Here is a 26,077-nt window from a genome sequence, read left to right as displayed (position 1 = left end):
GCATTGGTAGGCTAACACACCCAAGGTTATTTCTAGTAGTAAAAAAAAAACATCAATGACTAATAAAGTGGATGGGAAAACGGCGCAGCGGTAGCTCAACTGGTTAGAACATCGTACGCGTAATGTGAAGACGTGGGATCGTTCCCCACCCGCGGCAAGTCGTTTTTCCAACCACTTTTACTTTCATTAATTTATAATTTCTTTAATTAAGTTAGTAAGTACGAGTAATTCCCGCTATGTTGTCCTTGCTGTCTTTGTTGGCTTCTTATGATATGACTAATAAAAATCGGGCGCCTCGGTTAACCCCCTTTCTTCTCGTTCGATGCATTAGTTGATTCCTCATTACAGCGGCACTGCAATGGCTACTGCAAGTTGTCGGATGTTTTCTGGTTAATTTGTTATCTCCCGTCAGCCAGACAACCTTCTTTTCAAAGTTCCTGCGTTGGGGCATATATGCAAACATTTTTCCAAGGAATAATAACAAGTTACATCGCAATAAATTCCAAAGCAGTCTATGGGGCCGATCAGACATGCAGACGTTAACGCAAATGCGCTGCGCAATCAGCAAGTTTTTCGTGCCGCCTTTACCATCAGTACGATACACGCAAAACTGCCGCGCGACTGGCCACTCGAGGCACTTCGCGTGTATTCGCGAGCTCCTTTTATGTTGCTCTACAATTTTGTCTTTGACAGTTTTCATCTAATTATAATACTTGACAAGCAGATTAATTAATCAAGATTAATCATGTAATTAGGTGAAATGCAGAATATGATCTGAGTGTCTCCAAGAGACCGCACACAACATTACCCTGGTTCTCCCCAGCAACGTGGCATTTGCATATATTTAACGTTTGGCTCAAGTTACGTGGGACATCCTGTATAATCAAGTTCAACAACGCTCAGTCGAGGAGGGCAGAAGGCTAGGTGGGGGGTGAAATTAAGAAATTCGTAGGGGCTACTTGGAATCGGTGGGCGTAGGACAGAGGTAATTGAAGATCGTAGGGTGAGACCTTCATCTTGCAGTGGACATGACATGACATAAGCAGCTGCTGCCGCCGCCGCCGCCGCCGCTGCCGCCGCCGCTGCCGCCGCCGCCGCCGCCGCCGCCGCCGCCTGGTATTCCAGGCTTTTCGTGCCGAAATTTTCACGCGCCACCACTATCGTGAAGCTTCAACTTTACAAGATCGTGCTCATACACAAAACCGACTATGCCTGCTCAATTTGGGACCTGGCCAGGTAACGCTTATAAACATCTTAGGGTCCGTCGAAAAATCGCAGCACCCGTGTAAGTCTTTCTAACTATCGTCGTTAGTTTAAAGCTTCCTCAATGAAACCAACGCTCGACCTACAAGACCTTCCAACGCCGAAAGTCTTCTCGGTTATGCCTCTTCAATAAAATATTTTATTTAGATAAGATGTTTAAGAAAGAGTTGCTCCATAAGTGATCGCTCGTATCATGTTGCATTGATACTTCCCAAAAAGTTGATTTAATGTGCCCAAACCACAATCTGACTATGAGGCACCCCGTAGTGGAAGACTCCGAATTAATTTTGACCACCTGGGGTTTTTAAAGTGTACCTAAATTTTAATATACGAGCGTTTTTGCATTTTGCCCCCATTGAAATGCGGCCACCGCGGTTGGGGTCCAGCCCGCGAGCTCGAGCTTAAAAGCTCTGGATTACGTGCGTCTGATTAACCTCCCTGCCTTTCCTCTTCTCTTTCTCCCTCGATCACTTTCTAACTTGGGCAACAAGTGCACCGTTTGAGTAAATGAGGCGAGTTAGCATTAAAATGAGGCCTTAGCGAGGACAAAGCGCTGTCCACGAGTCCCGTCCTTCTTGCTTTGCCTCGTTTAACGCTTTTTCCTACGGTGCTTTCACATTCAATTGCAGGGCTAAATGCATTTCTTTCTGCACTATGGCGGCCATAATAGAGTCCGCCGCTTTGAACCCTATACACTGGAGGCGCTTTATTCAAGGTAAGCGATATACCCATGAGTAGGAGTTAAGCAGTCAAATGCGCTATCATTGTTTGTATAGTACTTGTTTCTGTCTGATGTAAATTCCTCAATGCATTCGCTCTCCCTGAAGGCGGCCGAGTTGGTCGTAGTTACAAAGTTTAGTGGAACATTTTCGTAACAGCCTTACTCAACAACGGCACTGCCAAGAAAGTCTGCATGCTCACGTCACTTGTGCCCTTTTACGGCTTTTGGCAGGGACCTTATTAATCGTGTCCAGCTGCTTAAGCCCCGCTTTAGGCCTCTGTTCAAACACTTTTCTTACCGTACACGTCTGTATCATGCATCATTGCGCACGTAACTGCCGTCTAGGTGTGGCGGCCGGGTAGGAACATGCTCTGTGGTCCCGCTTCTTGTATGCCAGCGCCGCGTGAATTCGAACCCTCTCTAAATCGGCGTAAGCGCGTCGTTGCGGCAGTGGGATGACACCTTCCGTTCGTCAACGTAGAGCGCGCCAGGCTCTTTCTGCCTGTCCGGCGCGTTGCAGGAGCGTCGCAAAAAATTACGAGCCGGCACTTTGTGCGCGAGTCTCGTCTACTCCCCCCCCCCCCCCTCCCCCCGCTTTCTTTCCCCCCAAGTTTTCGCGCCGCTCTGGCCGCTCTGTCTGGCGCCACGAGGCCCTCGTCGGACGCCGTAAAGAGGCCACAGCGGCGGGCCGTGGAATCGAAGCCGCTTTCGGGAGCGCGCGCGCTGTGATCCCTGGGCGGCGGCGTGCACGGCGAAGGCCGCAGTTGTATCGGGCGCAGCCGAGATGGCGCCACTTCGGGAGTGGGCGCCGGGCCCGACCCGCCGCTCGCCGCCGCTGGATGCCACTTGATGAACTTCCTCCGGCGGTGAGCAAGCAACCTGCGGCGCCGCGCGGTTCCTCCGGCGCCGGATACTGAGGGCCCGCTTCCGTCCTTCCGCTCCTGGACATGCCTTGCCTGACAGCACGCCGGGCGTAGGCGACGCGCCGACAGCTTCGCAACTTACCCCCAGGAGAGAGCAGGTGGGGCTTCCGTTCGGGGCTGTCGCCGTCAGGCTCTGAAAGTGAATGCCCAAAGTTTCAGAGTTGATGCTAGGGGGGGATGCGCGATGGGTCTGATATGTTTCCACGCGGCGCTCAAGATTGCTCTTGTTTTGACGGGAAAGCGTTTTTTTTTTTATTTGCGCGCACGCAGGGTGCTTCCCGAGAAAATGTGGCTTCTACGAAAAGGAAATGTTTTTCGTAACAGCCGCATGCAGGGGAGTCGGAGTTGTTGACGCGAGTCTCGCGCTGAATTGTCCGGACGTTTTTTCGTGTCAGCTAAAAAAATAAGCAGCACTTGTACGGCATGGCAGGAAAACAGCGCGTGGGCAACGTTGTCGTGGGTTTCAGCATGCATGACTTTATAATAGCGGAAAAAGCCTGTTTAACAGACGCAAAATGCAACACAACATAAACTAATATGGTTGGGTTGGAAAACTGCGTTGACAGTCGGCTTGTTATACCCTAAAAGTGGATTCTTCAAAATCGTTTAAACTTTGTGACGCGTTACAAATGGGCAAAAGTAAAGTTTATGACTAAAACGGTGATGCGCCCGAAAGTTCAGTAATCATCTTGTTCTTTTTGTGTGTGTGTGTGTGCGACAACACATATTATTATATCTAACATCACGCCTTTATCGGGAGAAAAACGAAATATTTCAGAACAGAAGGGCCACAACGAAAACTTATTCATGCACTGCTAAAAAGCTAATTGTTTCTGCATCCTTGCATATAAATAATTATACCCTGCCAACAAGCATACAATGATCCTGCAAGCGTGCTCTGGCACTGACGAGGTGCACAGTCGCCGGCAAAGAGATTACAACGCTGTTACATGTTTTTCGTATGGTTGTCATAGTCGTAAGCCGCTTGCAGTTCTGCAGTCTTCGCATTACGTATGCTTCGCAAGCGTGGGACAGCTACGCTAACGAAAAGGCGTCAGCTTTCGGTTAACCGACAACATCTTTTGATGTTAGAAACGACAGGAATTCCAAACAGCCTGTTTTGTGCTACTTGTTTGCGAATGAAACAAACAGCAACTGATAGTCTTGTCGCTGTATAGTCAATTTCAGAGAGAAGGATACAGCCAAGACAGCGTGTGTTATTAATAGAATATGCATTATGGTCTTAATGCAACTGAGTCATGCATAGATAAAATAGTTCGTGCAGCTGTGCGGGCTGAAGGTTTCAACGAGCATTTTACATGTATGAATGCACAAGAAAGGCAACACACGTTAGGAGTGTACATGGTGAGAATGCATATGTATTCATCCTAACTTGTTTTAATACACTAATCTCAATAGTATTGCACAGCTCGCCTGAGAATGAACACCACCACGCAAAGCACGTTTGTGGAACTTTCACTGCATTAATACAGGCTGTGAACTGCAAAATGTCACAATTTTTTTACGAAGAAGACGGATGAAGCCCTGGCAGACACAAGGCAGTCTGGTCGAAATAGAGAAATCTAGCTTACTTGGAGACGCATTCAAAAAGACCCTTAACTCATGTTTATGCGAAATCCGATGGTAGAACAACGTAGCAATGGAAAAGATCAGCACATGTTTACAGAAAGAGATGTCAATATTTCAGTAGTGCAGGCAGTGCCGCAAGGTTAAACGAAAGGAAAAACAAGCGACCGTATTAGCAGAATAACAGCAAAAACAGTATAAACATAATACAAAGAAGTAAGGGGGGACTGAAGCGAAACCAAGTGACTCAAGAGAAGATGCAAAACGTTCATATAGGACAAAAAAATAATGAAGCAAGGATGTAAAAAGAAACTTAGGGAGAACGAAAGTTTAATAGTGAATTACACTGGTCGATTTGGAGCAACATTTTGTTCTGACCCAGTGATGAGGATGCGTGTTTGTTTTGGTGATTTGTTCCAAGAGAGTATTTCACGCTGGTGATTTGGAGGTATTTGAATATACGTTACATATTAGATTTAACTGACCGAACGAGCGTGGAGAAGAGAAAAATGGCCCCCAATGGACCTTTAGAATTCACCATAAGCAAATAATATAATATTGGACACTATGGTTGAAACGAATAAATTTTCGCGAGGAAGCATGTTTCGCGAATAGCATGCAGGTTGCGAAAAACTTGTGGCAGGCCCACATTTTCTGTTAGCGACCTTTTCTGACAGCGTGATGATGTCACAAAATTTAGCACTCGCCACGCAGGTTACTTCAAAATTTCAGGATAAAACACGGAATCACGACAAATCAAGGAGGCGAAAACAACAAAAACGATACATGTGCAATTTTGGAGAACTCGAAGTACGGCCGACGACACTAAATGAGATGATAAACACTGGATGAATGTGCGAGCAACAGGCGTGCTACTGTGGCAGTATAGGCCTAGAAAAATAACCTTGCAAATTGCAAGTATACTGCCCAGTACAGACTTCAGTACGTTGAACAACTGTCTGAGAAAGCACAGGCTTTCACAACTTCATTACTCTGTGAGCTTAAAGTGTGCCCATATCTTTTAGATAAGGTATTAAAATGAGCAATGCGATTAACTGAGCCGATGGAAGTAACTTCATGACATATTTTTTTGCGGTACTTTAAGGTCTACAGCATATGCTTTCGAGACAGAACTGGCAGTCAGCCGGTCATAAGAACGTTTAACTAGACATCGTCGGGCCTGTAGTCACAAAACCTTCCTCGTGAGTGCCATCAGAGATGGCCAAGCACCGCGGCGACCATATTATTGCCACGACAATGGTTATCATGAACCCGCCGTGGTTGCTCAGTGGCTGTGGTGTTAGGCTGCTGAGCACGAGGTCGCGGGATCGAATCCCGGTCACGGCGGCCGCGTTTCGATGGGGGCGAAATGCGAAAACACCCGTGTACTTAGATTTAGGTGCACGTTAGAGAACCCCAGGTGGTCAAAATTTTCGGAGTCCTCCACTACGGCGTGCCTCATAATCAGAAAGCGGTTTTGGCACGTAAAACCCCATAATTTAAATCGTTATCATGAGTGGCGGTGCCCGAACGCTGGTGAAGGAGGAAGCACTTTTACGAAAGAGAAGCCTTGTGAACGCGGACTCCAATGGGGGCGTCATACGAGCGCGCATCGACAGCGCCTCGACCTGTCAGCACGCCCGCAGGTGCTGCTAAGCGCTGCGCAAAGGTTATCAGTTAAAAAGAGAGAGAGCGAGAAAAAAAAAAGGAAGTCGGAGGTTCTTGAGCGGTCACATCTGGGCTATCGAAACATGATTGTTGCACTTTGGTTTGGATCGAGTGTAGCCGGAGGAAGCCCGTTCACTTCGACGTTCGTTCGATGACTTGGCTGTACGTGGATGAGCGGCGCCAATAAATTTTCCGAATAGCCGTGCGCAGGAGGGTATTAACAATTCATAGGCCGCACACGATATTAAAAAAAGAAGAATCACTTGCGATTGACCGAACTACGTGCAACGAAGTAAACCTAGTTGCAGTGAGACTGTCCGTTACGGTGGTGGCGCGTTCTTTTGTAAAGTTGATATAAATTACACCCGTAAGTATGACGAAAGATAGCTGGCTCAGAGTTGTAATTAATTTTCGCCAGACTAAGTACAAACTTTCGTTCGTTCTTGCTCTATGCAGCATTGGAGAAGCAGCACTACGGCACACAAGAACAAGGACGCGAATGCGAAGCACGAACTCAGCGCCGTGATTCTCTGTCCGCCTCGAGTACTCGTCGTGTGCGCGCCGCCGTGCTTGTCGTCACGATGACTACCCAGCCTGTTACACTTTCTTCACGAGTAAGCGTTGTAGTACCGATCTTACCGCATGAACCCCTGCCGCAGCAGCAGTGCGGCGGGGCGCTTTGGGTACAGGCATAGTAGCACAGAGAAATAAATAAAAAAAAATATGCGCAGTGTACACAACAGAGCCGGCCTCGCATTGCGTCCTCTCGACGTTCCGTCGACGCGGAGGCCAGACCACATAGACTCATCGGTCATCATTATTCGCCTGTAGGAGGAAAAGGGAAAGAGGAAGTCACGCTCGCTGGCGTCGTAAGAGCGACTTCGGCTGACACCTGAGCTTGTGTGGGAAAAACCGCAACGGCCCAGCAAGTATTTGCTCGGAATGCACGGAACGAAGACGAAAATTGAGGGAGTCGCTGGTTATTCGCGTGTAGAGGATTTGAGCGAATGGAGCGATGACCGGTACATCAAAGTACGCCCAATACGGGTTACAACTTTGCCAACAAAACTATTTCGAAAAATAATGAGAAAAAAGAAGTCTGCCGTCGTCTTTCACAGCTTTACGATGACATACGAAAAGTCACCTTTTTCTTTCAGATGTTATGGTTTCGCATTTACGATGCGGTTATATCACGTCCGAACCAAACTGTCTGCGTGTGTGTGTGTGTGTGACGGGAGCATAATCGCATTTATAGCGACATTAAGCTGTGATCTGCATAAAAAAGGCACCGACCACAAAGAAAAACAAAAACAAAGGTTAGTAAAATGAAGGGCTGCGCGGTGGCTTGCAGGTTGCGCCATGTATCCAGGCTGTGGTTATGAAATGGTACCGCCCAGTCCCAGAACTTGCTGATTTAGGCAAAGCGCACAGTTCAGCTAGGAAAACTGGTAGCCACCGTAATAGCTGGCACTCGGGAAACGCAGGCGCCTAGATGCCCGCGCTCTCCGGCCCCCCGTTTGCTCGACAGTGCTGAATGAGAAGCGCATGAATGCGCAAACTTTTATTACGGATTATAATAATATGCTCAAATGGTACGGATAAGTGTCTTTGCTTTTATCATTGTGCACCATGTAACAAGTTTGGCGCTAGTGCACGTAGCCAACAGGCAATTAGGGCAAAGAAATCATTGGCGAAAAAATGTCTTCTATAAAACTTGAATTATAGAATTGAAAATACTCTTCGAAAATAGGAGGTTGTGCATACGACTAGCGTGGCGTTATGTTGCTTATGTTTTCGTTATGTTTCGACCGGGGCCAAATGCAAAAACACCTGTGTATATTGTACGTTGGGTGCACCTTAAAAAACTCCAGGTGGTCAAAATGAATCTGGAATCCCCCAATACGGCGTGCCTCATAATAATATCGTAGTTTTGGCATGCATGTAAAACCCCAGAATGTAATTTTTTTTAAACGAGTAGCACAATTAGTCAGTTTACGAACCATGGGCGTGTAGTAATGGCGCCGGCATATAGTGGCATTTGATGGCCAATTAGGTTAGTGTGGCCTGTAGTATTTAGCGGCCATTCCATTGCCGAGACATGATTACGGCTCCTCTGTTCTGAAAGTGCACTATAAACACGTATTTTTTAAAAAGATGAGCATCGCATTGCCACGCAGTTTAGTGATATTTATAACACCGTCAAATAATGACGCGTAACGGTCATACGGGACAATAACATTAAGTTGAGTGTAAATAAGAAAAGAATCAATGACAAAGTAGAACAACGCATCGCAGCATGCAACCACCAAGGTGCTACACGCGACATGTTATTCAGAACGACCTCGTGAGTGTATGGAGCTCGTGCGCTGCAGCTTTGAGCTGAACACGTGGCGCCGCTTGCGACGCCGCGGAGCGCTACTAATATCAGTCGTTGCCGAGCTTCTGTGGGCGAAAGCATGGCACCTCGAAAGAATGACGCAGAATGACGCAGAATCGCGGTCAAGAAATGAATGGAACTGTGTACTATTGCGTCTTCTGTCGCCACAACCGCTACAGAAACACCCCCGGTAAGCTCCCGAAGATAAAATTTGATGGATTTCCTGGGAAGTCTTGCGAGAAGGAGGGACGGGAGCGCTGGATCCGGACCGTGCGACTGGCGAGGTAGACAAAGAGGCTCTTAATTAAAAAAAATTTTTTTTCTTTGCTATCATTGGAAGTTGTCGCGACCAGCGTTGCACGCGACGATGACCGCAGCCGGGCGGACGAGAGGTCTGTGGAGGGCGTATGCTCGGACTATACTGGACAAACAGAGCAAGGACCGCTGCGTATTTACACCATCCTCGGCGTCTAGCCTGACGTGCGCAGCTCGCTCCCACAATATGTGCCTTGTGTGTGAAGACAACGTCGTAGTCATTTGCGCGACACATCTGCCAGCAACGTCGCAGGGGTCCGCTGCATTCATAGTTTCTTCTCTAACGCCGTAAGCACGGTTGCTGGCGTAACGATCATTGCCGCGGAGCAAACTGCTTCTTTTGAAATACTGAAATACCACTGCAGCACATGACCATTAACCCAACGTAGGGATAGAAAGCATAGCTTATTTAAACGTCACGTTAAGACCGCCGATGCACAGCATAATAGACCACGGATGAGACTAGGTAGACGTTTTACTAACTGGTCTGTGAAACCTACTAACTGCTTACTGAAGGCCTCACTTGGTAACTATAAATTGTCAAAGGCAGTAAACAGCTAGCAAAGAGGTAGTAATGGATGGTCAAGTTAGTAATTGCACCCGTTACTACCTTTTGCTACCTTTTATTTCTAAGGATGCGGGTTAGGGTTAAAGTTTCTGGATGATTAATATGTTTAGCGAAAGAAAAAGTACATTGAAAGTGGAAGAAAGAACAATCTCGCTGCCGATCAGAGACGCACCCACAGCTTCTGCCTACGTACACGCTCTTGTGTAATTTATATATACATATATATATATATATATATATGTGTATATATATATATATGTGTATATAAATAACGTAACCGTGAGAGTGTTAGCGCGGCTCGTGGCCACGGAGGTGGATGGGGACTCCAATAGACCCTGACGTCGTAATTTAAACACGAGAGACTACAAGCGTCGTCGCAAAAATGTGCTAACACATCATCACGCCAAGATCTCAACATCGCGCGACAGCGTGAGTGACGCGTATCGCTTTTTTATTGCCGTCGTCGTCACCAGTTAGAACTATGAAAATACATGTGTTTAACAGAGATGCCGAACATTGTCTTCTGTATTCGTCGAACCCACTCTATAAAGTTGTACATTCAGGAAAGCATCGCTGGAATGTGACCATCGTCATCGTCACGTCGCAAGAACGCTTTGGGATGGTAATGCCACAGAATAATGAACCTGTTTGTACAGGTAATTGTGCTTACTAATTGAACATCCAAGTCCGTTACAGGTCTTTCAGTTGTTACAGATCTAACAAGTAGAAAGTGTAAGGTTAGGAACAGGTTGAAATGGTCCGCAGAAGGGGCACTTATTCTCTTTTAACGGACATATTTTTTTGGTGAGTGCAGAGCCCGCCACCAGGTTGTTTAGGAAGTGACACTTTTGAAGTGCCTGTAGGGTTTGTTCTGAGTTGCATACTTCGCTCCTGGAACCTGTATCCAACAGCTGCAAAACTCACAAAGGTGTTTGTTTGTAATTGCTATAGTCTATTGGGTAGATGCCTTGGCTAATATATCCGCCATTATGATTGGCTAGCACCTGCTCCTACGGAGAGTTGGAGCGTAAGAACTTTGTGTAAGAATACCGGCCCTGTTGAGGTTGGACGCTTGTGATTTACGATCCCCCTACCCTCACCGACTGATCACTGCGTCAAGTAATTACACGCACTTACAACTCTTCATGGGCGGTTCGAATGCCCTAAGCAGGAACGAACTTACGTGCTTGTGCTACAGGGATCGCTCGTCGAACAGACGTACGTACCGGACTGCCTGGTGACAGCGACTCTTGGCAACGTATACTTTTTGAAGACCATATATCTAAAACACAACAGAAGGAAATACCGGCCTACATGGCAAACACGTATGAAAAGCTTTGTGAATTAAGTCTCGGATATATCTCCAGCCAGAACGTGAGCATTTAAAGGAAGCGTATATATTGCGCGCGCGCTCTCGCGTTCACGGTCGCTTCGGTCCTTTCCTGTGCATTTCGCGTGCTACTCTGCATACAAATAAGCCGCCACTTGCTCTAATTAATTAAGCTATTCGCATCGCGAAGAATTCGCATCTGATGCCAGTCGCTCTGCGTAGTTCACCGTCGTCCGTCGTCTTTTCTTTTTCCCCTCAGGAGTGTGTCATTATTATGCGGCATTCCCCGCGTGCGACTGCTTGCGACAGACGCATCTCTGTGAATGCCCTGGAAACTAGGCCATGTGCCTGTGAAAACGCGGCTGATTCCGTCACCGCTTGGCCAGTCCACGCGTGCCGTGCATGCCCCGCCTGTGGATGCCCGGATGCTATTTGCATAGAACCCAAAAGCGGCTCTCTGTCTGTTTCCGTTGCGTGCTTGCCAAGGTGCGCTTAATATTTATGTTCTAGGCGGTCGCTATATTTTGTGACTTTTTGTTGACTAGAGGTTCCATTCAGACGCTGTGCGGCCGTCCTGTGTGGTGGCTGCAGCGGACGTATACTTCGCGTATAGCTATAACTCGTCGCGTTGCACATCCATATGGCTGTGCGCCGCGCTGCCCAGGACGCACGGCTGGTTTGCCGAGGGACGCACGGTACCACTAGGCGATCCTGTGCCGACACCGCGGTTGCCGGAGACGTCTGTGTGTCGGTTCTGACGCATAGCACTCTTCAAGGCACTCGTGCATCGGCTGCCCACGGGAAAATGTTCATGCTAACCGGCAGCATCGATTACAGGACGTGCTGCTTCTTCTGTAGTCATATCGAGCGCACCAAGTCAACAGCATGGAGGATAGTTCAGAGATGAGTAAATATATGCACATACTAATTAAAAAGGATCAGCTAGAAATCATACAGACGTGTTTTTTTTCTAGCAAATTTTGGCAAATTTGTATCGGTTTTATTCACTTTCAAACAAACAAACAAACAATACAACAAACAGCAACCTTGTGTTTATGTTTGTTGCTCTGTAAGATAAGGAAGGGGTGGTTATGGGCGCACAAAGGGGGGGGGGGTGCTGTAAAAGCTCCCATATGAGAGGCGCTGGTAATTAAGTTCGGTCCGCGTCTTCTTGTTTTTACGCGCATAAACAACGCAACATTAGGCAAACATAGCTGGAAGGAAACGCGAGATGGGGAGTGCTACATCAACAAATTTTTAAAGTAGAAATTCACGACACACGCGAGCAAGTGTATAAAGAGCATGTGCCGAAGAACTGGTTCAAGGATGCCAATTACTTCAAGTTTATTCAGTAATACCACAAATGCGTTCGCAGTGGTTCCAATATGCCTAATCGTCTAGGAGGCTTGACCACAAATAGAATAAGAAAAATTATATGAAGTATGTCGACTACGCCTAACGCTAAATAAAGAGACACTGAAACGAATAAAGAAATACAACTTGTGTATATTCGGAAACAGCATGCGTGCAACAATCTTGGCAAAGGTAAAAAAAAGGAGGAAATAAAAATTCAGGCACAGAAAAGTTAAAAGGTATATACGCATGTAGAGGAAGGTAGGTGGTGGCAAAGTTTTCCTTTTCTTCTCTGCATAGTGAACACACGATCTCCGTTGGATTTTATTGGCTTTCCTCTGAATTACATTTGAATTCAGACCGTATTTCGTTGCATTGTGTCGAGCACAGTGTTCGTGGTGTATCTCTGAGAGTGAAGTCAAGGAGCATTTCACACTTCAAAAGAAGAGGGTGCTTGTGTTCAGAAGAGTGGTGCTGCTGCAAACTTTCTACATTCTTATTACATGCTGCATGCTTTATAACCGTCATTCATTTAAGCACGCTATTAGTCCTCCCCGCAACAAACTAAAAAAAAATGAAGACAGAGTTTCACAAGAAGATTAAAACTTGAAAGCGGTCAACAATGGTAGAACAAGGAATGCCGCCGTAGCCAACGTTTCGACAAAGGGTCTTGTCTTGTCGGGGCAACGCCTGCGTTCCTTATCAGCAGCGTTGATATAACTATCGCATCCCTCTGCCCCTTCCCCGGTACAGGCTAGCCTACCGGAGATAACCTCTGGTTAACCTCCCTGTCTATCCTTTGCCATTTCGTGAAGACTCACGATCTGCAGGACTTCATTAAAGTTCTACCATACCATACATCCGCAACGGACAAATGGTGCGACAGGAGGTCCCCAGACTGATGTATGCAGACGACATATTGCTACTAGCGGACAATGCACAGATTTACAGACAGTTGCGAATGTATTTGGCAATGCGACGACACACCAAGGCCTTAAGTTTAGCGCAGATAAATCGGGAATTATGATCTTTAATGAAGAGACGAGTAATTACGTGGTATCAATTCAACAGCAAGTCGCACACATAGTCAAGGAATATAAATACCTCGGTCTATACTTAAACGAAGGAAAGACTTATTCAAGCACCCGCCAAGATAACCTGAAAATAAAGGGGAAGCAGAATGCAGCAATAATGGAACATATAGCCCTTTGGGGCCACAATAAATATGAGGTATAGGTATGAGGCGTGTACTGCTATTGGATTCTTCTTTCGCGCTTCCCTCAGAACACTCCGTGCCACCTAACGCCGCCGCCGCGAAGCTTGCGCATGGCCTCCGAAAGGCATGTCGCGCCGGTGCGTGCGAACGCTGAGGAACGCCTCATGCGGCAACCGCGGTATTCTTTCGCGTTTCTTTCTGGACACACTGCGCCATCTAGTGACACCGGCAAGAAGTTCGTGCGTGGCCTCCGAGACGAGAAGCGTGGCACACCGGTGGCTGCAAACGCCGAGAATTCCGCCCTCACTTGCCGCGCACTCAGTGGCACATACTCAGTGACCAAAGTGAGAAAAGCGGCACATGCTGCAGTGCATTTCTGATGCAGCCGGCTAACTCGTCGTGTTGCTGTCCTTGAGGGACCCTTGTGACGTAAGTTGGTTTCCGCTCAGCATTGGATAAATTTAAGGGATCTTTTTCGTCTTTGTAGAGCGGCACATTCCCCAGTGGCCCATACCTAATTTCACAAGTCGGCGTCAAAGACGTTCATTGAAGACTAGCACAAACTGTAGGCTACCCAAATTTACACGGATTACGTCACTACAGGTGAAATATATTTCCAGGCGGACATCATTTGCAAGAAAATCAGAGCAATTCATTCACCAGTAAAGTATTTAGTTAACTCGATATCGAGTTACAAACATTACGGCATGCTTGAAGGGAGTCTTCATGAAAGTCTAATTCCGTGATTTTACATTTCAAAATTCCTGTTTAGAGCGAACTAACTGGCGTCAAATGTCTCGTTCAATTTGCCGGATAACGCACGCGGCACTGCAAAGTGCGTGTCACTGTCTAACCCTTCTGTGCTGTAGACGGGTGGCGCAACATTAAACTGTCGTTGCGCTTCCTTCTTCCCGCGAGCTGACGCCGATTGGCGCTTTGCTCAGCATGCGATTGGACCCATAGCCACTTCAGCAGCAGCAGCGGCGGAACGGACCGCCTTGTCGCGCCATATGTCAAAGCTTCATTTTTCACCACCCCCCTACGTCACAGGGGAGCTGCACCGCGAAACGCGCTTCGCGGTTCCGATTGCTCAAGGAGGTGGATTTAACAGATGATTTGACTGGTAATTTAACAGGGGAATTAACAGATAACTAGGTAAACATAACAGTTAAAGAGTTCAAGTGAAAAGAAACACTGTATACGCGCCCCTTCCTCATGCATCAACGCTCGGACGCGCCATATCTTGGGATGGGCGAAAAGTAAAACTTTCGAATATGAATCCAACACTACACAGTAACTATTCGTATTCGAAAAAGGAACTACCCTATTTGGTAGTTTCAGATATTTAAAAGTAACGAAATATTTTTCAGCAACCGACTGTTATTGTGTGGTCACTGTTATCCGTGTAATAAAGCATCACAATTTATCCGAAGTGAGAAAGCAACAGTTCTCGAATGAACACCAGAAACAATATATGTAATGCAAGCCTTGTTTTGATTTCGCGGCGGAAGCCGGCATGACAACTTGTGATTTTTGCTTGTAGTTTGTCATTTATTGTTTCTGGCAGTCTAACCACGTAGCAGATTTATCGGTTGCGCCACAACCTGTGATATTTTTCTTACAATGGGCCCTTTTACATTTGTCCATGGCACACAAGTCCCGAGCAGCTTTTATAACGCAGCTCTTAGGCGGTGTCCTTGCGGCAAGCGTCGGCGTTGTCTCTCGTAACCGAGCGAACGAACACAGCGAAGGATCAAAGCAAACGCGGAGCGCAGCGGAAGATGAAAGAAGGCGATAGTGAAGAGAGTGCGAGAAGGGAGAACGCGGAGGAGGAGAGTATGGAGAATGTGGGAGAAGGAAAGCGTAGTGCCCCACACTAGGGGCTTTGCGGCGACGATGGCTACGAGATGACGCCACAGTAGCGGGCGTCTTCTGTACGGAAACAAAGCGCTGCATGAGCGGAGGTTGTCTGCGGAGGTTGTCGCGCCCACACGTCACCCACGTTCTTCCTCTCGCGATCTCCCGATTAGCGAGGTAGTCGCGCCACACTTCGCTCCGTTTTCAACGTGCCGCACGAGACAGATGTCCGCGCCAGCCAATATATAGCGAAATGAAAACGCGTATACAGCTGCGTTCAAGTTTCGCATTAGGGAGTGTCGTAATTGTCGATGAAATTTTTATCATGACAATTAGTGATCTTGTGTTTAAACCTGATCTTTTTTCTGTGATAGTTCGCTGTTATTGAAAGCAGTCAATACAAGCGTGGTACCTAATTATGCCGGAATAACTATTCCTGCTGTAAGTACGCACGTCTACGTTCGGCTATTCGATATTGGAGTGGATATTCGATACTTGCTATTCGTATTCGATTCGTATTCGAAAAAGGCGTGTCAAAGTCGACGCGAAAGAAGGTCGCCATACATAGTATATGTACTATTTGTACAGAAATTGGGGTCATTAAAGATGATGCAGTTTGGAGAATCGCATGATATTTTTTGCATGATTTTCTTTGTTCCATTCTTAGACCTTACATTTTTTCCGGACCTTTGATTTCTTTTATTTATGTCGAGTTTATTTCATTCGCTTTTTTTCTTTACGCGCATTACATCGACGGTATTTTCTTTCGCGTCGACTTGTGGTTGAAATGCCTTTCTTTCTTTTCTTTCTTTTGACTGAGAAGTCACCTGTGTCCATCCCGAAGATAGTGCAGTCTGTGGTGCAATAAGGCTAATTTTCGACTGTATTCGCATTAATTACGTCTGTGTCGTTAACTTGATCTAATCTGCGACTAATTCACGCTTCTCGTCTCGTTGAGACATTTCCTTTTGCGACTCGCTATACGGTGCTTTGGAAGCAAGAAAGGGACAGTCTATTGATCGAAAGGCCAGATAGATACCCTGATCTCACCTACGCCAAACCCGTGTGAAGTCGCCAAGGAAGACCTTGTCTTCAAAAGTTGATATTCGCCCACCTCTATAGTCACACCGCTTTTATAAACATTTCATGACGACTCGTTAATGCTTCCTACGTGCCTCAGCTTCGCTTAATGCTCTAGTAACATGCGTTATAACCGCGCGTGCCTCCGTCAGGAGGCACACTTAGTAGTTGCTCAAGCAGGGACAAATGGGCGAGTTGGTGTGGTGAAACAGCGCCTGAGACGACACGAGACGCCTGAGGCTATCAAGAAGAGAATAACAACAAAACATGTTGACAGCGCAACCTCTGTTTTTTTTTTTTTCGTGGTCGTCTTTGGCGCAGTTTCATCATATTAGCCAGTTGCTCCATAACTGTCAACTTAGCTTATTCTCCATGCTGCGGAATTACGTTTTTGATCCTCGTTCAACCAACAATTCATTACACTTCTTGGCCTAAATATAAATTTTATTGCCTTCTTGTTCATTCTGTCGAAATGCACTCTTCTTTCATGGGTAATGCACATTTCAATGTCATATATTTCCAAACCTATTTGGTATTACTTTCACTGTATACCTATGGAACTCAGTGGTCGCACCTTCTGCGGTAACCTGTAGTTTTGTTCAGAAATCAAATAGTCGTGTTTTTTTTTTAATTTTCGGCCTGTGGATATAGCGGTTGCATTCAAAACGCCCTACATAATTTCTAACTATATGAAAGAACCTTTAACAGCTATCGTCGTGTAACATTTATTTGGCTCATGGCTGGACAACAAAAGCACTAAACCTCATGCACACCTTTCCGTTTGAGGTTCAAGGTCCGTATTCACAGTTGTCTGGCGGAATTCACAAAGCTTTTTATTAGCAGTTCCCTTTGCAATGTTGCGGATGCTTTCGCTAACAATATGTTGAACATTCAGTTCTTATTATGCTAGGAAGAATTATTACGCAAGAGCTCTTCGTTAAAATGGATTCCAGCCATTCGCGATGTCAGACACGTTATTAGCAAAGGTGGCTTGCCAATGGCAAACAAGCACTTAAAAACGAGTAACGGTGTGAATTCGGCGCCAGGTAGAGTTGGACTGCCATCGATAGGCAATTCAATTATTCGGAAGCTTTACTGATTTTTCTAAAAGACGTAAGTGTGAACGAGTGAGAGAGAGAGCGGGCAAAGAAAGGGAGAAAGGCGGCGATCTTCAACCAGAACAGAAAGTTCGGTTTGCTAATCTACGCCGGAGGAGGGGGGAGCGTAAGCTAGAATGACAAGGAAGTAGCGAAAGTCAGATGGCACAGACAAGTTTGAACGCATTTAATGGTGAGTTATTAGATGACATACAATTTTCTCACACCATAGAGCGACGCATTATTAATGAGTTACCACGTATTCAAGTAAGTCCGATTCATCGCTTTATTTCCGAAAACCTTACTGTTCCATCTATATTGCGCAGAGCGGACTAATAACAATGCGAGATATACGATACCACTATTGCTAACCAGTGCGCCGTGTATCTCAAACAAAATTAGTACGAAACCTGTAGGGTGGCTTTACTTTTAAAGGTGCCGAAATCTTTATATCATGTCGCAAAGAACCAAGATCCCGATTTGATATACGGGAAAGGACTAAACGTACTGCAAAAAAAGAAAAGGAAGAAAGAAAGGCTCGTAGACGACGTTTTTGTACAATTCGTAGAACTCTCACAGCACAAGACACATTTGATAGCGCACTCTACTCCCGACGAGGGAGCGAAGAGCGAAATGAAAAATAAAGCAATTTCAGTTAGAGAGCAAGAGAACGAGAGACGCAGTCTTTAATGAAAGGCAGGAGATGTTCGACAGGCAGACGCCCTGACATATGTTAGGTCCATGTGTTAGGTGAAAAACAGGACGTATACACAGTGATGAAAGACGTAGAAACGACACAAATGCACAGGGACACACATCCACACACACGTTAAAAACTTTTTACAAATTATCATCAAGACCCGCAGTTTTTCAGGGAAAGTGCTTTCGTCACGCGCTAAGTGCCTGTGGTGCTTCGCCAGGGGCCGAGGGTGTCCCGCAGCTGCGAGCTCAAGTCGCGGCACAAGTGCTACACTTCGTACAGTCTTCGTATGTTGTCGGCGTCACGAGTAACGACTGCAGTCATAAACTAGAAAGTCTTTGGGAACATTGCACACAGAACTGGTCGCGATCCTGACAACACGCTTGCATTGAGAGTAGTCCGTGCGGGCCACGTGCGTTGAGCGTGATGCGGTGAAACCCACTTGCTTGAGCAATCAGGGGGCACTTGACCTTGCCCACTGAGGCCTCGTGGCACGTGAAGGTTGCAAGATGGATCAATGTTAAATAGGGGTCCATATTAAAGAGCAAGTCTGTTAAAAGGGCTACACGGATAAAACAATGCCGAGGTTAGCAAAGAAGGCAGTCATGGCGGACATGTCACATGAGGGCATAAGCCTATTGTCTAAAGAGGAAGCGTTAGATCGAGAGCTCCAATATAAATATACATGAGAATCGAGAAATTGCTTTTCTCGGGGATCACTGCATTGATTTCATGAGGTTTGTTGCATTTGAAATAGACTTTTAAAATTTACTTACTGCAGCAAGTGGACTTTTCTTTAACCCGTCAATATTTAAAAACAATGCTCGAAAATTGTCACATAAAAAAAAAAAACATTGATGTATCAAATATACAATTCTCTAACTCAGCAGTGCATAGCGATATCCGTTTTGTAAAGTGCACCTAATGATACATCTAACTGGGACAAATTTGAAACTTGTGAGAAACATTTTTGAAAAACTCTCGGAAACATTGTCATAATTTCACAGAAGCTGTAAATTTATATTATATATAAAATTTGTCCGCTCGGGATGCTCCAACAGATGCACTTTACAGAGTTGCGATATGTGCTTTTGGTTCAGAGTTCCGGATTAGCAAACTTCGTGCTTGTCTTTTTCTTGAACTTACCAGTTTTCGGGAATATTTTGTTCAAGAATTCCAGGCTTTCAATCCCAAATCTGCTTCCAAAAATCACTTGAAATTAGCTTTCTCTCTGAAATGCATTAAGTTTCCTTCGAAGCGAATATCTTTGGCACGTAGCCAACAGATATTCGCCTACAGCAGCGTAAATACAGATGCACGCGCAAAAATACGCAGCAAGCGCATCTGTAGTATACAGTCTTCAACGATCCGCAATCTCGAAGAATTGTTATATTTTCATAACAGATTCAAGTTACATTGGATGCGTTGTTGAAACTTTATAATATGCGTGGATTTGCTTCACATATTTTTATTTTAAGAGAATAACGTCTTGTATTTTGTACTGACGTGTTTGTACTGATGATGTGTTCGCGCTTATGAGTCCACAGTGACAGGTTGGCATCCGCCAACCGCTGTGCTTTCGATTGCACAGTCATAGAAGTACTGGTTTCAGCACTTTAACATAAAAAAAATGCTTGGGGTCAGTGAGCATTCAACTGTGGACCTGGTCTCTCTCTACGCCTGTCATTTTAGACTAGAACATTTGCTAGCAATAAAAGAGACGCGAATGGCTTTCGCAGTAATCTTGATGGCCCGTGCTTTTCAGCTGAAAACAGCGAAGCACACGTACATCTTTTCTTTTTTTTTCCGTTCCGAGATATTCGTCTAGACCTCTAAAATGCCTATATGTGCATTCGGGCTATGTCACGAGAAGTTTGTTGTACATTTACAGTCATTCATCTGTGCAAACGCAGTTTAAATCTCGCCGAGCGGGATAGCACAAGCCGCAACAACCCAAAGCAACCACCACAAATGCGAGCAGGCATGACAGAAACTGCTTTAAATGCCAATTTAAGGGGTAAACATACCTCAATGTAACTTTACCGCTCGTATGAAAGTCAGATGCTAATCTCTTGAAATGTTGAAAACACGGGCCCGACTCGGCCAATCGTTTTGGCCACCATTGTTTTCCTGGCGTAGGATCAACGTTAGAAAATGCATTCTGTTCAGGGTGAACTGGATGACTACTTCGACGAGATGAAACCAGCCCGCTATTGTCTTGTAACGAGTTAATTAAACCAGAGAAACCCTTGCAGAAATATCCAAGAAAAACAATGCTGCGTTAGAATTTGGTTATAACGGCTCTCTTTTTATTGGCTGCTTCTCTCCACACACGTTACTTATGGTAATGTCTTGGCGCCGGTGAAGCTACGTAATCCCATCAAAATGGAGGGTGCGAGGTAATATTGCTTCCCACGCATGAAATATATAAAAAAAATTCTTTTCCACCGAAAGCACTCCTGGGTCTCCGTCTGTTGAGCTTACTGCGGAAGTTCCGCAGTAATTTCCATGACAAATTGGTGAGCGCGACAATATACTTCGTTGTCTTCAGAAATAGTAACCAGTATAGAAGAAGCACGTTTCAGTTCTAAAATATTCAGTTGCATGTTCAGGTTTAAATGGACAGGGTGTTTTAATTGTCGTTGTTTTCTCTTTTTTTGTTTCTTTGTTTTTTCTCTCCGATGTTCTTTCCGTCTTTCATATGCGCTTATCCTTGCCCATCCCGTTTATCTCTCTATCTAGTAGAATGTATATATTGAAGAAAAACGTTTGAACGTTTGGAGCGGCTGATTCTACGTAAAGCTTCAGAGAGGTTTACGCTGTCTACGTTTCGGTTTGCCCGAAAAAATAAGGCGTATTTGCCTTATGCCTGTTTCTTTATGCCTGTGAGCGATGTTTTCCGATACGGAATCCTCCATATTTTTCAATAGGCGCACCTCGTATTTATCTTCCTTTGTATGTCGTCTGCTTTAATTTGCTGCAGTAATACGGGATTGAGGCAGCCGATGCTGCTATCACAGATTAAAGCAGCAAAGCTAATATTGAAAAATTGAAGACAACATAGTGCCTTAGGTTATTACTCTATTTTGCCACATGGTAACTCTGTAGCTCTCTGGTCAGCAAGCCTTCAAAACAAACATTGCGGTCAACATTTTTAGCGGGAGCGGATGAGGACGGAGTGGGAGACGTTGTCAACACAATGCACTAACTTCAATTTATTCCCAGAAAAATACACTTTTATACACCATGCACAGTAGCGCCACACCTGATGAATGTGTCAAACTGAGCTTTCCGAAGAGGACGTTTCTTTATTTAACAGGTCGATAGACGGAGTACTTACACAGCTTTTACCACTGTGATTGATAGCCTGTGCCTCAATAATTTTTCGCACATCTTTATCTCTGTGCCTGACCAGAACCACACAATCGGTAAACAAAGGAGCGCAGCCGCATTCGCGACAGTGAACCGGCAGATGACCGGCACGGTAATTTTTCAGACTTCAACTATGCTCTCTTATGCGGTCATTAAGACACCGTCCTGTCTGTCCTATGTGTTTCTTACTACAGGACGTCTTATAGATGACCTATCTTGCTTTGGCTCATCGGAAGAGATATAGCTTTTTTATTTCCAAGCACAGAAGTTTGTTTGCTGGCGTAAAATTATTCGCCTACATACTACTCTACAAGGGAGCGAGAGCGGGAACAGAAGGCATCAGAAGAAGGGGGCAGAGAAAAAAAAAAGAAATGAACAATATGTAGCAGCACAGCTTTCTACCTTGAATTCACTTTTGTATCCAACTTGTCCCAACGTGTGAATCATGATCAATCGGTGGTACACTGGCGGCAACCGTATTAGAAAGCTTTGGCATCCCGTTGACGCTCTAGCATTACCGTCACTGCCCCAGGTATGGCGTTAACTGCGCTCACACTAGCTATACCATGTCGACAGTAGACAGCTGAGCGTCGCTTACGGCCCGCTGCGCTCACATTTCGCGCGCTGTGCACTCTACAGATATGCGTGCGCTGATTTCAAATTTTTGATTAGCATGTAGCTCCAAGACGCGAGCGACGCGCATTAATCTTGGTAACTAAACTACGAAGAATTCAAGTGTGTCCAAGAGGCCGCGTCGTGGCGGTGGAGATGTTGGAGCAGGCGGATTTGGCCTGGAAGTCGCGAATGGCAACTGCTCCGCCTGTGGCGCTTTTTCAGGCTGTACAGCTTGTCTCCACACGTCTGAACCGAAAGGCAATTGTCGCGAGGGTGCAGCAGTGGCCGCACTACCGGCATGGCCGTTGTACACAAGCGCACTAGCGTTTCCGCTGAGAGGCTTTGTGCAGATGGTTAGGCTACACTGGTCTGAGCGAAGTTGACCGTAAGCTCCCACTTGAAGCTCTTATTGCCACGTGGCACCATGTAGGGGCGTTAACGGTGGTGACACAAGAGCAATTCTATGCTATAACGTCCTATCACCCGCCGTAGTTGCTCAGTGGCTATGGTGTCGGGCTGCTCAGCACGATGTCGGGGGATCGAATCGCGGCCACGGCGGGCGAATTTCGATGGGGGCGAAATGCGAAAACCCCCGTGTACTTAGATTTAGGTGCACGTCAAAGATCCCCAGGTGGTCGCAATTTCCGGAGTACTCCACTACGGCGTGCCCCATAATCAGAAAGTGGTTTTGGCACGTAAAACCCCATAGTTTTTAATAACGTCCTATCGAGTAGCAAAGCTAACCCCTGTCGGTGAAGGTTACGATGTTACGCGGGAGAATGTGAGATCTGGCAGGTTAAACAATAGTGCGTTGGAGTATGGGTGAACGTTTCACCAGAAACAAAAAGTCCGCAAGAATACAGGCATAGCTCACTATGTCATTTGCTGTTCATTATCGGCTGGGCACACGCACAAAAAGAAAAAAGAAGAAAAAAGAAAAATGTTTTTGTGGCTAGAAGAGCTCGTATGTCCGAAATGCGTCGAAGTGGACGTCGGCGGAGAGTCTGTCTGCTTCCGGGACGCACAGATTAGCACTCTGACAGGAACGCGTGGTTCCTTTCGTTGAAGCGGTGACGGCGAGCGTAATTTTCCGCGCGTACGTGCTACTTTCCGAGCAGCCTCGTTGACGGTTTTCTTCAGGTGAAATTGTGCGCTGCCTCCCCAATCCCTCTCTCCATTTTTCGTGTCCCCTGCGCAATTTTATCTTGCAAAAAAAAAAAATGAGAGCATTTGAGCTCTTCTTTATGGTTCTCCTTTCAGGTTGTACATGGTCGATTCCCGTGACTCGCTTGTCCATTAAAGGCGTTTCTTTCTTCTCACTTGAATCGGGCTTCTCTGTTCTCAAGGACTGTAGACGCCGTTTAAAGGGAGCATGAAATGCTTTTTGCCGCTGCTCCATTTTTCGCGTCTGCGAGGTTTTCCTTTTTTAGTCATAGAAAGCGCGCTGTCGTGATGCAGCGGTGCGGGACGGTGCAGCACTCCCAACGGACACGTGTCTAGGCGAGTCAAAAATACCACATCGCGATTTGGGTACCTACTTTCTCGCCGTCGCTCTTGTGAAAGTGGTCTCTTCTCATACGCAAAGAAACTGACCAATGGTAGCTTCATTTAAGATTCAATGTCATAACAGGTGGTTGTCGGACGTAACAGAAACGACGACCAATTGCGAACGCTTGTAACGGTGGAAATGAAGAACACTACCTTCGGCCATTTTAGTTTTACTGCTTCTCTTACGTTATCGCAGTAAATCTTGCGTGACCTAACCACAATATGGTCCCGCATAAGTACATGCGTTAGGAACGGGCGTGCCTGCTAAATGATCTGAGCAGTACCGGCATCGATAACTGAAACGCGTAACAAAAAAGCGACGTTATCATCACCCAGCGTCTGAAGTAGCATGTCAGGCGAACAGCCAGGCTGACAACTCCAGCATATCATTACAGGTTGTATCTCTCTCTCTCTCCAAGTGCCAAGGGGCAGTTTGCATCAGGGCTGGGCAAAGGTACTTTGGAAATGTATCATGATGCAGATACAAGGTGCTGATGCAGTAAGTATTAGAAATACAGATACAAGATACAAGCGGATCAATTGTATCCGATTCGATACCTGCCATATGTATCTTAAGATAACTTTATGCATTAGTTAAGTCTTCATGGATGTACTGCAGATGCCGCTGCAAGTTATCAGATATCTACCGGCGAATTTCTTACCTCCCGCCTGTCAAACATCCAGGGTGTCTACCAATCGGGAAAACCGGGAATTCTCAGGGATTTTGAGTAGTCTGGAAAAACTCAAGGAAAGCTCAGGGAATTTGTGCCTCTGTCAGGGAAAATTAGCTGTAATTTTATTGAAACGGTCGAAAGTCGAGGTAATGCTGGCTCGAGTAACAACAGGAATCGTAATGAATCGTCTTTGACGCCATGTCGTTGGCTGGAGGAGTTGCCAGTGTGCAGTCAACGACCGACTTTCCAGATTCCCGATAATTTGGATGGCTTCGCGGCACCACCACGTACCCCATGGAGTCAATGTATCAGAACGTCTGAAATTTCGAACGCAAGAACTCTTCGCCGTCCGATTTTCCGGACGTTTTGCCTTGACCGCAAGTCCGAAACGGCATTAATCAAAGCCATCACCGCTACCATTTTGATCACCTCGCTGCCTCGAACCGGCGCTCTAGCACGCAGATCCGCTGGCAGCAGTAGCAACCATGGCGGCAACGCTAGGCCTAGCTGGCTCTGCGTTCGCTATTAAGCTTCTTGCCGTTGGGTGCCGTGTTTTAGAGCGCAGCTCTTTGGCGTCCATTCCTGGGTTTCGCGTCGTCGTCGGCCTCGTAACCAGCTCCGCCCCCCTTTCATCCCCCCAGCGCTAGCAGCGACCGACTGATACCGCTGGATGCCGCTGACGCCGCTAGAGAGCAGATTTGCCAGATGCTGCCGAGCAAATAAGCAAATAACCACCCTAAAACAAGCCCCAAAAAAGCCGCGCGACTTTTGCTAAGAAGCCCAAAAGAAGCGGACGATAACAAATTTTCTGATTCTTGCAAATCGTTTAATTACAGTATCAAAAAATCGCACAAATACGAAGGGAAGGCGAACAAATCATTTTAATTATTTTGAACAGCAACAATATTTGCAAGAATGAGCGAAAACACTCATGTAGTTTTTTAACATTGTCCCCAGGGTAGTCTGCACCCTGGTCATTGCGCGTTGGCCTGTACATGAATGAAGTTACTTGTTGACTCATCCAACCTATGGTTCATTTCATGGCTCAACTACACACAGTCATCGTCGGATGTGTTCGACTCATCAGGAAAATCCTCCGCGTCCACTTCGGAACCATACATATTTTTAGAGTTGAATAGCTGCAACATTTTTAATGTCGGTTGAAAGTCCCGGCAGCAAACACCTCGAAACTTTAGGCCATAACGTACGTGCAGGATGCCGCTCAACATTGGATTCTTCATTCTGTTTCGGTGGCGCGACTTCACCCGGTTCATGTGCGAGAACACGCGCTCGACATCGGCATTGCTAAGGGGCATGGCCAACAACGACAGAGCGAACTCTGCTATTTCCTTGAAACAACTTTCGCCGCTTGCATCCTTGAAATCTAGCACTTCTACCCAGAAAGAAGCGCCGTCCTTGTCGTTTAAATTTTTCCAAGGAAGGAGGCACAGCCGTCTATTCTGAGTATCCAGGAGTCCTACATCTCCCTTGAACAGTTTGAGGAGAGGCACGTCCTGAAGGGGCAGTTTTACCTGGCTCAATACGTTCTCGGGCGAGAATGATTTCATGGAATGCCATAGCTGAATGTTGGGAGGAAGCCTAAGCTGCACTTGCTTTGCAGCCTCAAAAATGAAATCCCGGCATCTCAATTTAACGTCTTTTTCTTGCTCGGCGTTAAGTTTGGATGCTGCCACTTCAATGTTGAACAGCACTCCAAAGTCCACAGCAGAAAGTGGAAGATGGGTCGCACTGTCCTCCAGGTTGACTTCCAGAAGTCTTTCTCCTGCAGCTGGGATGTATACAACGGGTTGAG

The 26,077-nt window shown here is 46.1% G+C and overlaps 1 protein-coding gene across 2 annotated transcripts in view; it reads left to right on the top strand.

The window, feature by feature from the left end:
* The window catches only part of Ac76E (adenylate cyclase type 2 Ac76E), a 944,861-nt gene that overhangs the window by 22,505 nt on the left and 896,279 nt on the right, over positions 1-26,077 (top strand). The window contains exon 1 of one of the 2 annotated variants that reach the window (XM_075703577.1): positions 2,843-3,005. The exons of the other annotated variant lie outside the window; for it this stretch is intronic. The gene's annotated coding sequence lies outside the window, so the exon portion shown is untranslated. Of the gene's footprint in view, positions 1-2,842; positions 3,006-26,077 lie in introns of those variants that run through there. 2 annotated transcript variants of the gene reach the window in all.

Source organism: Dermacentor variabilis, chromosome 1 (genome assembly GCF_050947875.1).
Source record: "Dermacentor variabilis isolate Ectoservices chromosome 1, ASM5094787v1, whole genome shotgun sequence".
Lineage (NCBI taxonomy): Eukaryota > Metazoa > Arthropoda > Arachnida > Ixodida > Ixodidae > Dermacentor > Dermacentor variabilis.
The sequence above is the reverse complement of the archived record's forward strand: the minus strand, read 5'-3'. Positions and strand labels throughout refer to the sequence as shown.